The sequence below is a fragment of the Dicentrarchus labrax genome, unplaced genomic scaffold (genome assembly GCF_905237075.1).
Source record: "Dicentrarchus labrax unplaced genomic scaffold, dlabrax2021, whole genome shotgun sequence".
Lineage (NCBI taxonomy): Eukaryota > Metazoa > Chordata > Actinopteri > Moronidae > Dicentrarchus > Dicentrarchus labrax.
Genome location: NW_026136709.1, coordinates 5134145 through 5147756, shown reverse-complemented (window position 1 = coordinate 5147756; position 13612 = coordinate 5134145). Strand labels below are relative to the sequence as shown.

Below are 13612 nucleotides of genomic sequence, written 5' to 3'. Positions count from 1 at the left end.
AAGCGAACCTATCAAACCTTTGAAACCTCAGATTCTCGGGTTCCTGAAGTTTGGAAACCTATTTTAATTTTGATCAGAAATTATCTCAACCAGGAGCATTTTCTAAGTGTAAACTATATTTTACCCAGGCAGATGTCCCTATTTAACACTGATGGATTAAGCATAGTTTAATATATATTACCAATAATAAACCCTGACAGATTAATGTAGCCTTGAGCTTGCCTGGGCCAATATGTGCACTGCCTTGTGTGTTGTATTATAAATTATTTTTCAATAAACTAACTTAAGAAAAGTTTGGGAATATTAAAAAGCCGCTTCTGTTACTGTGTTATCCACATCACATGTGCAACTCCTCTGAACTTTGACCTGCAGCAGGTGTGTGGTGCTCACACAGCTCTGTTTACATGTCGCTGTATTTGTCAGGCTGTTAGACACCTTTGGTGATAAGTTGCTGTTCACTGAAGCACTATAGAACAGGTTGTTGTGGCCGAGTGTTTAAGGCGATGGACTAGAAATCCATTGGGGTCTCCCTGCGCAGGTTTGAATCCTGCCAACAACGTCAGAGGCTTTTTACTATTGGAATACCTGAGTGGTCATCAGGCTTATATGGTGACTTGGGTTGACAACTAACTCTTTGTGGGAGGTGTAACTGAATAAACTTGCAAGTAGTGCAACTGTGTGAACTTTGTTGGTTTAGTCCTTGTTCAGGAACAAACAATATATAGGATTATTTACAAATGAGTGGGCCAAACCGTTAAAAACGATATAAAAAAATACAGATACAGAAAAAAAGTTCCCTTAACAGGGGCCGCTCAAAATGAATCCAAATCACTAATTTTATTTCTTGCAGTTATTGAGTTCACTGTGAGGCCCTGACTTGTGCAGGCGTGGCATGAAGTACGTGTCTCATCTTTCCAGTCATTAACAATTTATGCGATTCCATCACTGTTTAGGGACCCCAGTATGCAGACATATTAAACACATTTATACCACATGCAGAAAACAGCATGGTTCTTGCCCACAACTGCACTGGATTAGCATAAAGTGGGCATGTCTGCAAAGGGGAGACTCGTGGGTAACCATAGAACCCAAGATTTTGATTCAGATATTCTGAGGTCAGAGGTCAATGTATTCCTTTGAAAAAGGCCATGCAAGTTTTTCCATCACTAAAATTTAGCCTAACTTTGGAGCATTATTTAGCCCCACTCCGAACATGCTAACATAACTGGTACCAGTGGATACGTTAGGTCATCTAGTTTCATATGATACCAGTACCTAACTCTAGCTTTAAAATGGAACCCACTACAGCCTCTGAAAGACACTGCCAGTGAAAGGTGACCCAGCCCCTGACTCTGTTTGACCTGAATGGAGCAGAACCGTAATTAGTATCACTGGTCAAAACTGTGTTTAGCCTACTATTTCATGGTAAAGTGGCTGCTGTGAAAAAGGTCTATACTGCAGCTGATCACCAAACATTTAAAATATTTCTGTGTATCTGCCATGTTATTACCAGAAGTCAAAAATATTTGAATTATTAGAGGAATGTTTCAAATGTTGAGATGTTGTTGAGGAATTCTTAATGTGTTTGAACTGATGTGGAAAAAAAATTAATCCAGATCAGACTGAATGAGAAAATGTTTTATTTTTTACTGTTGATGTAACCTGTTAGAGAACACATGGATTGTCATGCTGACTTTTACTCTTTAAAGTTCATTAAAATGGTGTGTCTGAAGAAGGTGCAACTTGAAAACCTTGACAGACTCCTGCACACTGTCTCTTACTGCTGAATAAATATTATTTGAATATTTGCATTTACAACATTCAGTGCAACCTTCATCAGTATGATATATGGGCATCAGGTATATGTACACATAGGGGCTGCCTCAATCATCCAATAGTCCAATCATAAAGACGATATTGTCTGCATTATCCAGATGTGCTGTCTGAGATACATGCAGCATAGGGGGATGTAGGCCCTGCGTTCAATCCCCGGCATCTCCATGTTTTAAAGAGACAGAACATCAAACTGAAAGCATTTAAATATTGCGTTGATAGAAAGCATCAGTGTCTTTGCCGTTGCTCAGCAGTCGGAAGTTAAATGTCCTGCAGCTGGTTAACAGTCGCAGGTGAACCATTGAGCTCTAACAAAACAAAAGTAATGGAGCTGAATGCATCCTGTGTGAAGCAGCTACAGGATTCCTTCCTTCAAAATAAAAGTTGTTTTTCAGTTTAATAGCTGCAGCCAGCAGCAGCAAGAAAAGCGCTGTATCTCCAGTCTTCAGCTTTAGAGGACAGGTCGCACCCTTATTCATTCAACTCTCTATAATGAGCTAGTAATAATTAGATAATGATTGGAATGAACAAGGTACAGCTGTGTGTATCTAATCCGACAATAGAATAAAGAATATGATCCATATGATGGAGGATATTTAAAGCTGCAACAAGCTCAGCTGTTTCAGACACTGTAGATGTCCTTCCGGTCTGTCTGTTAGTGACAACAAAAACCATCTGCATTTAAACACACCGTAGTACCATAAATAACATAATACTATCATTTAATATGTTCTTCTGTTTGTTGTATGTATATTTTTTCTTCAGATTTGAGTTCAGTTACATTTGATTGTCTTACTTTTGGTTTTCTGTCTTATCTTCTGTTGTCTCTTTAATCTTCATATTACCACATACACGTAATGATCCACAAATAAACTGATTTAATAATAATGCATCAAAATGACAAGTTTGAGCTTTCTGTGATTATATGTAAGCAGCGGGTCCTCTGCGCTGTGCGTAATTGTGCCTCGACAGTGCGCAACAAGACTCAGGTCTGGTAGTGCAGGTGGAACAGAAAGCTGCTGACTACTGGCTGTCGTTTCACACTCATTCAAACTTCTATGTAATCACTGGTCAGCTGCTTGAAACCCGGAGAATGAAAGTGGATGTGATTTCAGAGAAATTTATATTTTTATTTTTCACCAATGTGTTGAATAAAGTGACCAATAATAGGAACACAAGTGCCCTGAGCTGTCGAGGTGCTCTGAGGAGGCGGGTTGGCACCCAGGTTGCAGATTGCGATCTCCCTACTGGACGCATCCCTTTTTCCACAGAGCTGAACTTTTAGTTGTTTTAGGAACATTTGAAGTGATGAAATGTGCTATTTGATGTTATTTTTATGCACCATTATTGGCTTCAGCAGCTCTATAAACATATATCTGAGGTACAGGCTGTGCGTCATGCAGGATACTGAGGCAGAAAAACAAATGTTTATCCTTCAAATGGACCGTATTTACCATATTTATTATGTAGTGTCAGCAGGATTACTGCAGGGTACCTGAGCGCAATCAGATAGAGTTAAATCCACTATTCAATCATCATATAAACAATGACAGACTTATCTTTTTGCCCAAAGCCCCTCCACTCTGCACGTAACATGAAGAGAAGGCGCGCTTGGGTCACCCTAAATAAAAGCAATACTAACAATGACACTATGATTATAATATTTATAATAAATTGGCAATTATTCACTTTAAATATCAAGGAGACACCTTGAGAATCCAAAGATTTTCTATTGACATATTTACGAAAAGAAAAGCAGCAAAGTCTCATATTTGACGGACTGAAAACATCAAATGTTTTTTTTACTTGTAAAAACGATTAATAATTATGAAAATAGTTGCCAGTTATTAGTCTGATGATCCATTAGTCACTTAATGACTATCATCCTTTCAGCTCTAATATAATCAGATTTTGACTCAACATTATTCATACTTTTTATAATAAACTAGTAATAAAATCCACATTATTTAGCTCACTCGAGCCTGCAGAGGTAAGGTGTCGCTGGTTGTCAAGGTGGTGACGCAGCCAGGCGCTGACAGACAGGAGCTGAACTCTGGACGAGTGAAGCTCTTCAGCTGTGGAACAAGTGTTGGGTTGTTGAAAAGTGAACAGTCTGTATTGAGAAAACATCTGTTGAACTGCTGGAACATCTGGAAGTGAGAAAGCAGCTGTGGCAGTGAGGTCAAAATGGCCTCCTTTGGTTTCCAGCGTGAGAAATACGTGCTGACTAATTGGTATCCTCCGTTTGCTGGATGAGTGCTATGGTAAAACAGTGAAACACGTCTGTGTATTAAATAGAGCATAAGATCACACATTCAATCATACTCACAAACCATATTCATGAATATAAATATTTATAGCCTAAATAAATATAAGTATTAGTTATATTATTCTGTTGGTTGAAAATATTCCCTTCAGAACAGCATCAGAATATCACACCTAAATTAAACTTATTTTGATGTATAATAATTATAGATTTATGGATTTAACTGAGAGTGCACATGGCAGGTGAAAAAATTCTCAATATTGATTTATTGATTGAGAAAAACTAAGGGTTGTCGGGTTTAACATTCAAAGTATAGGACAAAGATGGCGACTGGGCCATTTTAAATTTTTTTTTAAAAGCTGTGTATGTTTCATGTGCCGGAGATGGAGATGACGTTAGATATGGGAACAAGCCAGAAATAGGCCTTTGACGTCAGTGTGGTAAGGCTAGGCATGTTGTTGTATGTTGATGACTGAAGGTGGTAATGGAAGGATTCCCAGTATTATCAGTGGCTGAACTGGACCAAAAAAGGTGCCAGTACCCCAGTTCAGCAGAACTCTTTTATTGTTTCATGACTTTTATTGTATAACCCTTGGAGAAAATACTGGTGAGTGCACCCTGCATTTTGTGATGCACCTTAAGGTGTGACACACCAACCCGATTATCAACCGTCAGACGTCATCGGACAGGCAATTGGCCGTCGGGTTGGTGTGTCCTGGCCTTTAGGCCTTTCAAGCACTGGATTTGACCATGCACTTTAGGACACTCACCCAATGCTAGTTATTTTGCTATTTATTTTATTTTATTATTTTATTTTATTGGTTCTTTTGCATTTTGCCTCCTGTTGTTGTTGTTGTTGTTGTTGTTGTTGTTGTTGTTATTGTTATTGTTATTATTGTTATTGTTATTGTTATTATTATCAGTCTGTGGATACTGCTGGAAACTGTGAATTTCCCCTTGGGGATGAATAAAGTGTCTATCTAATCATCTAATCCTCAGTACAGTGGTACGGTGGCTACAGTCATGCTCACCAGAGGTGGCAGTAGTCTATAAAAAAGGAAGGGTACTCTTGAACAAAAATCAGAAGTGCTGGTACTCAGTACCAGTGAGTACTGGCCCATTTCAAGCACTGAATATTATTAACAGATATAAAAAGACTGTTTCTTCATTAACATGACCAAATGAGACCCTCACTCCCCTTATTACTGCCATATTGTGCCCACATGTCAGAGAGAGATAAATCCAAATTATGCTTTTAAATGTGTTGGGAAATATTTCAGTTTTTAATGAAATGCAGCTAATATATCTCTTAGAGCAGTGGTCCCCAACCTTTTTCCTGAAGGGACCACTTTTCTATCATTGAATAAACTGACAATCCCTGACTAAGTGACACATTTTATAGATATTTAATATTATATTCAATCAATAACAATAACAATACAGAACAACTGATAAACTGTATAATTTAGCTCAAATACTGAACTTGAAAGTCATAAATGCACAGCTATTCTGACTTAGTCATCTAAACTGGGTTGCACCAGTTATGTGTAAGTGTAATGTATACAGTGTATATAATGTAAGTTAGGGTGTGTCTGACATGGTGGAGCCACAGCGACTACTCCACCTACGATATAACGAAATGGAAGGAAGATTCAAGGATGTCAGAGGTCCTGTTTCCATGCAGGATGAGTTGGAAAGTTAACATTTCAGTGCAAGTGAGGAAAGACATTTCACAGCAGAGAGGATGGAAGCTGCAGGGTCCGAGCCACAACACTACTGATCCACCAACGACAGGCAGGACGAGCAGGAAGAAGAGGGAGAGGACAGAATCAGTCTGATGAGATGAACTCCAGCTGCACTAACTGGAGCAGCCAGCTGTGGATGGATTGATAAACACTGAGCTGTTTGTGAAACCTGGAAGACGTTTGGACTTTGGAATAGAGAGAGAAGAAGAGACGAGAGGACGAGACAACATGCAACGTCAAACATCTGCTATAAAAAGAGAAATATTCATTTATATTAAGTTATTATCAAAATTCATATACAGTGAAATCATTAATCTGTTGTTTGTTAATTATTGTCTCCCCATGTCTGTTTATCTTTCAGAGAGAGGAGAGGAAACCAGGAAGAAACAAGACCAGACCAGATGAGACCAGAGACCAGCAAAGCACACAGCATGCACTGTGTTTTGTTTTAAAAGGTAAATATACATTTGTTCTAAGTTGTTATCAAAGTTGTTCTCTTGATCAATAGTTCTTCTTTATTTGATTGTTGGAGTTCTGAACTGTTATTTCCACTTTTTACTCTTTTACAAGGGAGGAGACAAGATGAGACAGCATGCACTCCCTTCAAAAGATAAGTACATTTACTGTTTGATCATCATATTTATACTGATCAATAGTTGTTGTGTGAAGTTATTAACTGTAACAACACCTTGTCTGTTATTAGTCTTTTAGAGAGTGAAGAGGAGGAGAAGAGACAAGAGGAGAAGAAAGGATACAGTGGACTGTCATTCATCTTCCGCCAAAAGATAATTTATATTTATTTCTATCCTCATAGTTCTTCTTTTTATGTCATTGTTGAAGTTATGAATAATTAGTAATCAGTTATTTGTCTTTCAGAGAGCGGACAGGAATTTCAAAAGAGAAATATACATTTATTTTATGATATTATATTTCTATTTTCTGTCATTGCTGAATCTATGAACTGTTGAACAGATGACCAGATGTGTCCTCATCTGCAGCAGCGTCACACACAGTCTGTTGTCTATGTGTCAGCTTTGACGTTCTTTTAATCAGCCTAAAACCTAAATCAGCAATCAATGAGTCCTTCTAATGAGTTTTGTCTGTGTAGTCACATGATCAATATCCTTTATATTTGTCTTCAATAAAGCAATGCTCAGATAGGTTACAGTGTGTGTTTGCATTGATTGGTAGAATTGTTATTTGGAAGGGTTTCACAGGAGAAGTTTTGTGTCAATGGTACAATAATCTCTATTATTAACATCAGTACAGCTGAAATAAGAACTTTAAACTGTAAAAGTCAGCATGAAAATCCACATTATCTTTAATAAGTTACGTCAACAGTAAAATGGACTCTGATAAATGACAGTGTAACATTCTCATTCAGTTTGAATTGGATGTGAACCACATGAAGAATTCAAGAAGAACCAAACATCGGGATAATTCTTATCATAATTCAGTTTTGACTTCTGAGAATATCACAAATGAGTTTATTTTTCATATTTTTGTTGATTGTGTTCATGATTGTGATGATGATTTCATCTTTTTTTTTATCATTTTAAGTTTACTTTTATTACTGTTGTATTGTATTGTATACTTGTTAAAAAATTTAGTCAGTAACCTAATTAAGGTATCACAATTTTAAAGTAACATAACTTTTCATTTTTGATTACCTCAACACCAAATATGTAAATAAAAACGAGAGAATAGGTGGAATTTTGAAGGTTTGAACCACTTGAAGACCATGTGGTCTGTGTGTCCAGCAGGAAAACATCCAGGAAGGAATAACGTTTGAGCTCCGACTAAAATTTTAGTTAAGTTTAGATTTATAAGTTTAGGTGTTCATCGTTCATTGAAGTTCCTTCAAATTCAAGTTAAGTTTAACTTTAGTTTGTCTCATCTAGTCAGGGTGAAGCCTGAGGATCTTTATCGTGTTATACAAGACTGTCGTATATGTGACACTTTTATAAGCAAGTGGCCATAATGCCTGATGTTTAATTCATTCATAAATTCATAAAGTCTTAATCTAAACAACTACATCCAATTCAATAAGGGTACAGCAATGCTGCTGTTAAGGGACGTCGGAACTTGTTTCTGGGAGCTGAAAATCCTGGACAGGATTGGACTGTAAACGAAACCCATCTTAGTCCACGGTTCATTTTTAATAAAATGTTGTGCATTGCAAACAGTACAACGTTGTCTCGCCTGAGGACTGATTGGACAAAACTGAAAAAGTGCCCAACTTCCCTAAACGAACTCCTCACATTCACCTTAACGATTTTGGATGCAGCCTTGCAGTGTCAAGACTTGTGCAATTTGCTTCTTTATTTTTTTTGGGACAAAACTGCCCAACGTTGTCGGCAGGATTCCAACCTGTGCGGATGCCAATAGATTTCTAGTCAATTACCTTAACCACTCGACCACAACAACCACTCTGGCCTCCCTGGTTGTTGTGCCCTGAAATGCATGGATGTACCTGTTTTTCACTGCAGTTGCACCTTGAATTTTTCCTCTGGCAAATAACTTCACAGACTGTGCTTTCTTTCAAACAGCCTTCTGTTTTGAAGGGCAGTCTTTAGTTTTGGTGTATGAATGTCTCAACAGAGAACTTGTAATGAAATACAAGCACATAGGTGACAAAAAATTACAACGATGGAAACTCCATCACCACCAGATAAAAACCGCAACTGTCTTTGACCAGATCCCATGTCACCAGTGCTTCATCAGCCCGAAAATAAAGCCTGACGGAGATGGCAGGGATTGAACCCGGGGCCTCAACACTGAGTAACAGTACCACTGACTATAGAACCTTTTGAACAACTACCCAGAGTAGGTGTGTGTATTAGTATTCTCAGTCAATCTGGGTTAGAGAAAAGTGTCTCTAGAATTACCCATTCAAGGGCCACTGGCAAAGTTTGCACTACTCGTCCACTCAAGAGGCCTCTCCTGATGACTAAGGAGTCACACGTAGGGTTGCAAATGCGAATGAATGCTTGTTTCCATCCGCTACCGTTATCGGGTGGTTAGTAGTTGGTTCATCAAGGTAAGGGGCGGGTAGGTGCTTAAGAAAACAGTATTATGTGCGATGGCCGGGACTCAAAGCAGGATCAACTGCTTGGAAGGCAGCTATGCTCACCACTATACCACCATCGCCATATTACACCAATAAAATGCCACTGCAGTCTGCAGTTTATGTCAGGAACTCAACAAGGCGGGAACAGAGGAAGACAAAAGGAGGAGGTATCAGCAAGAGAAGCTAAAGAAAAGCTCCTAGTGAAATACATTTTGGCGTGGAGCAGCCTTGTGTTTTTCACAACCCTTCAATTTGTTTCTTTTTTTCGTACAAACTGCCAAACCCGCTACTCACATTCACCTGAAGCACCTTCTTGCCACGAGGACTGATTTGACCAAAGTGCTTAAGTGCCCAACTGCCCTAAACACACATTCACAACCCTGCAGTGTCGAGACTTTTGCAATTTGCTTCATTCACACGAAACACCTTCTCGCCACAAGGACTGATTTGGCTCGGGATTTTGGATGCAGGCTTGCAGTGTCGAGACTTGTGCAATTTGCTTCTTTCTTTTTTTTTGGGACAAAACTGCCCGACGTTGTCGGCAGGATTCAAATCTGCGTGGGGACAGCCCAATGGATTTCTAGTCCATCGCCTCAACAACTCTGGCCTCCCTGGTTGTTGTGCCCTGAAATGCACAGACGTACCTGTTTTTCACTGCAGTTGCGCCTTGAATTTTTCCTCTGGCAAAATAACTTCACAGACTGTGCTTTCTTTCAAATAGCCTTCTGTTTTCAAGGGCAGTCTTTAGTTTTGGTGTATGAATGTCTCAACAGAGAACTTGTAATGAAATACAAGCAAATAGATGACAGGAAAATTACAACGATGGAAACTTCATCAACACCAGATAAAATCTGCAACTGTCTTTGACCAGATCCCATGTCACCAGTGCTTCATCAGCCCGAAAATAAAGCCTGACGGAGATGGCAGGGATTGAACCCTGGGCCTCAATACTGAGTAACAGTACCACTGACTATAGAACCTTTTGAACAACTACCCAGAGTAGGTGTGTGTATTAGTATTCTCAGTCAATCTGGGTTAGAGAAAAGTGTCTCTAGAATTAACCATTCAAGGGCCACTGGAAAAGTTTGCAGTACTCGTCCACTGAAGAGGCCTCTCCTGATGACTAAGGAGTCACACGTAGGGTTGCAAATGTGAATGAATGCTTGTTTCCATCCGCTACCGTTATCGGGTGGTTAGTAGTTGGTTCATCAAGGTAAGGGGCGGGTAGGTGCTTAAGAAAACAGTATTATGTGCAATGGCCGGGAATCGAACCCGGGTCAACTGCTTGGAAGGCAGCTATGCTCACCACTATACCACCATTGCCATATCACAACAAAAAAATGCCACTGTAGCATCTGCGGTTTATGTCAGGAACTCAACAAGGCGGGGACAAAGGAAGACAAAAGTAGGGGGTTTCAGCAAGAGAAGCTCAAGAAAAGCTCCTAGTGAAATACATTTTGGCGTGGAGCAGCCTTGTGTTTTTCACAACCCTTCAATTTGTTTCTTTTTTTCGTACAAACTGCCAAACCCGCAACTCACATTCACCTGAAGCACCTTCTCTCCACGAGGACTGATTTGACCAAAGTGCTTAAGTGCCAAACTGCCCTAAACGCACATTCACAACGCTGCAGTGTCGAGACTTTTGCAATTTGCTTCATTCACACGAAACACCTTCTGGCCACAAGGACTGATTTGGCTCGGGATTTTGGATGCAGGCTTGCAGTGTCGAGACTTGTGCAATTTGCTTCTTTCTTTTCACTCGGCCACGACAACCACTCTGGCCTCCCTGGTTGTTGTGCCGTCAAATGTACCTGTTGCGCCTTGAATTTTTCCTCTGGCAAAATAACTTCACAGGCTGTGCTTTCTTTCAAATAGTCTTCTGTTTTCAAGGGCAGTCTTTAGTTTTGGTGTATGAATGTCTCAACAGAGAACTTGTAATGAAATACAAGCAAATAGATGACAGGAAAATTACAATGATGGAAACTTCATCACCACCAGATAAAATGCAACTGTCTTTGACCAGATGTCACCAGTGCTTCATCAGCCCGAAAATAAAGCCTGACGGAGATGGCAGAGACAACTACCCAGAGTAGGTGTGTGTATTAATATTCTCAGTCAATCTGGGTTAGAGAAAAGAATGACCCATTCAAGGGCCACTGGCAAAGTTTGCACTACTCGCCCACTGAAGAGGCCTCTCCTGATTACTAAGGAGTCACATGTATGCCAACGAATGCTTGTTTCCATCCGCTACCGTTATCTGGTGGTTAGTAGTTGGTTCATCGAGGTAAGGGGCGGGTAGGTGCTTAAGAAAACACCGTTTTGTGCGATGGCCGGGAATCGAACCCGGGTCAACTGCTTGGAAGGCAGCTATGCTCACCACTATACCACCATCGCCATACTACACTAAAAGAAATGCCAGTACACAGCAAGACAAAAGGAGGAGGTATCAGCAAGAGAAGCTAAAGAAAAGCTCCTAGTGAAATACATTTTAACTTTTCATTATGTTTCTAACTCCAACAGGTGAATCATGGTATATCAATGCTTTTACATGCCGGGGTGTGTGGTGAAAAAACACTAACATCAAAAATAATGGGGGAATTTCATTGTGAATAATTTGAAGAAAGACTACTTAAATTTATGTTTTTTTTATACCTTTCCAAGTTGATGTGAAGTGGCGAAGTTATGAGATGAAAAAACAATAGAAAAAGCTATTTATTATTATGGACTGGTAAAAAATATGTCTGGCCGTTTAATTTGTTTATGATGCATATAGTTCAATTACCACTTCATCTACAGTTTGCAGTAGTTGGTGGTAGTTAAACTGCAGTGCATTTCAAATCTCTGTAGCTTTTTCAGTAGTTAACAACTTTGGGTCATGTAGTTTAGGTAGTTAATTATAAATAAAAAATGCATAGTATTTGAATAACATTTGTGGTCATAAAATATCGCACAATGCTCATTGGCCATAGTTGTCATTAAATGACAATCACCTGTTATTTATAATTTCATGGGGTTTGAGTTTAAGATGTATATGGCCGAATATTAATAATTTCTCTAGAAATGTAGCATTTTTGAAATTTCATGTTAACAACTGCTCCCTATCCTCTCTTTACAACAGAAAACACACCTACACTTTACTAGGTATCAGTTCAGTTGGATTTCCATGTAACAAGATGAGATTCAGACACAGATTGTGATAATTTCTTGTAACGTAGTTTGGATGTAGATGAACTACTTTTTCGTAGGTTTAGTTTTACAAGTTAGTCTGTTTTTTGAGAGCAGTAAAGATGTAGTTCAAGTACTTTCCATTTAAAAGTAGCTAGTTGTTTAGTTAACTACAGTTTCCCAACACCGGTTACTGGTACTAACCGCAAGCTGAGGTGTTTCTTGCAGTGTATGTGCTGGTAGAATTAGGTGACCAGACATCCCAGTTTACCTAGGACAGTCTAGCTTTCAGGTCTGCCTCAGTATGCTGTAAACTGTCACAGAGCCTGCCAGAGAATACCTCCCCATCCCAAGTAATCCTAATCCCTATTGTCTGAACCACAATGTTTATTTACAATAACTGACTATTGTTATCATCAAGTCACAGTGATTTGAACAATTTGCATAGAACTGTTTAAGAGCCACAATTGCTGATAACTTCAGATAAAATCCTAGCCCCTTTATTTATATAGCACATTTTCAGATGTGTAATTCCAACATAATGCAACCTAATTTGTTCCCCCAATTAGCTAAGTTTTCATAATATTGATAAGTTGTTGGTTATTAATTATATCTAAGTTAGTGTGAACAGATAAAATGTGTGCATACTAATGTGCTGAGTGAGTGTTTTCTTTGGATTTGAAATTGTGAGTTTTAAATTATCTGTTTAAGTTCTCTCACTTAGAAGATGATATTTATTTTTCTGAAAATTGCTTTTATGCTAATTGAAAAAAAAATGTCAAACCTTTCTTTATTCTTGCTTGTATGTATGTGTTTCCAGAAGCCGGACTATGCCAATATTGAGACTGCTGCACGGAACTTGCTTTCTCTCTTATCAGCAGATTCAGGGCCAGCGTCCCAGCCAGGGAACTTTTCAGGAATCAAGAGCGAGACAGGCCAATGTGCAGCAGGAGATGTCAAAGTTAGAAAAAGTACAATGTGTCTACAATGTATGTAGTATGTGGGCCATTTTGTATGACATGCCTTTCAATTTACTTCACAGGTCTTTTCCTGCTCTTTTTCGAAGAGAACGAACCAGTGGCAAACACAGGTTTCCTACCCCACTTAAAATGGTTTCAGCAGCATCTACAAAGGCTAAAAGTATTCTGTTTTATTTACTCCCAAAACCCATGACCAGAACTCCACAGGGGTCTCAGGAGCTCAGCCTGTTAATGGCAGGCTTAGGAAAACGCATGATATATATATGAAAAAAAAAATGTTATGAAGTACATTTAATAGCAAATGGAATTTTGAGCTTAAAACTTATAGTAGTAAACTCATTTTGCTTCAGATTTCATTCTGGCCTTGCCTTAAATCTTTTATTCAACATAATACTGTATTATCTCAATGAAAAGTACTGAAAAAAATGTATGACAGAAAAAGGCAATTCATTATTTTGGTTGGTAAAAAATATGGTTGGCCCGTGAATTTTTTCATCTACCAGTCCCCTTGGCTGGTGAGCCAAAAAGTTAATTTTCAGCCCTGCCATCTTCA

At 38.9% G+C, this 13612-nt stretch overlaps 3 non-coding genes across 3 annotated transcripts; 1 reads left to right on the top strand and 2 right to left on the bottom strand.

Annotated features, from left to right (window-relative positions):
* The first annotated feature begins 477 nt into the window (after positions 1 to 477).
* On the top strand, positions 478 to 559 carry trnas-aga (transfer RNA serine (anticodon AGA)). The gene has a single exon. It is a non-coding gene; the product is annotated as a tRNA-Ser (tRNA).
* A 9606-nt stretch (positions 560 to 10165) lies between these two features.
* trnag-ucc (transfer RNA glycine (anticodon UCC)) lies at positions 10166 to 10237 on the bottom strand. Its single transcript has one exon. It is a non-coding gene; the product is annotated as a tRNA-Gly (tRNA).
* Positions 10238 to 11236: 999 nt separating this feature from the next.
* trnag-ucc (transfer RNA glycine (anticodon UCC)) lies at positions 11237 to 11308 on the bottom strand. The gene has a single exon. It is a non-coding gene; the product is annotated as a tRNA-Gly (tRNA).
* Positions 11309 to 13612: the final 2304 nt, after the last annotated feature.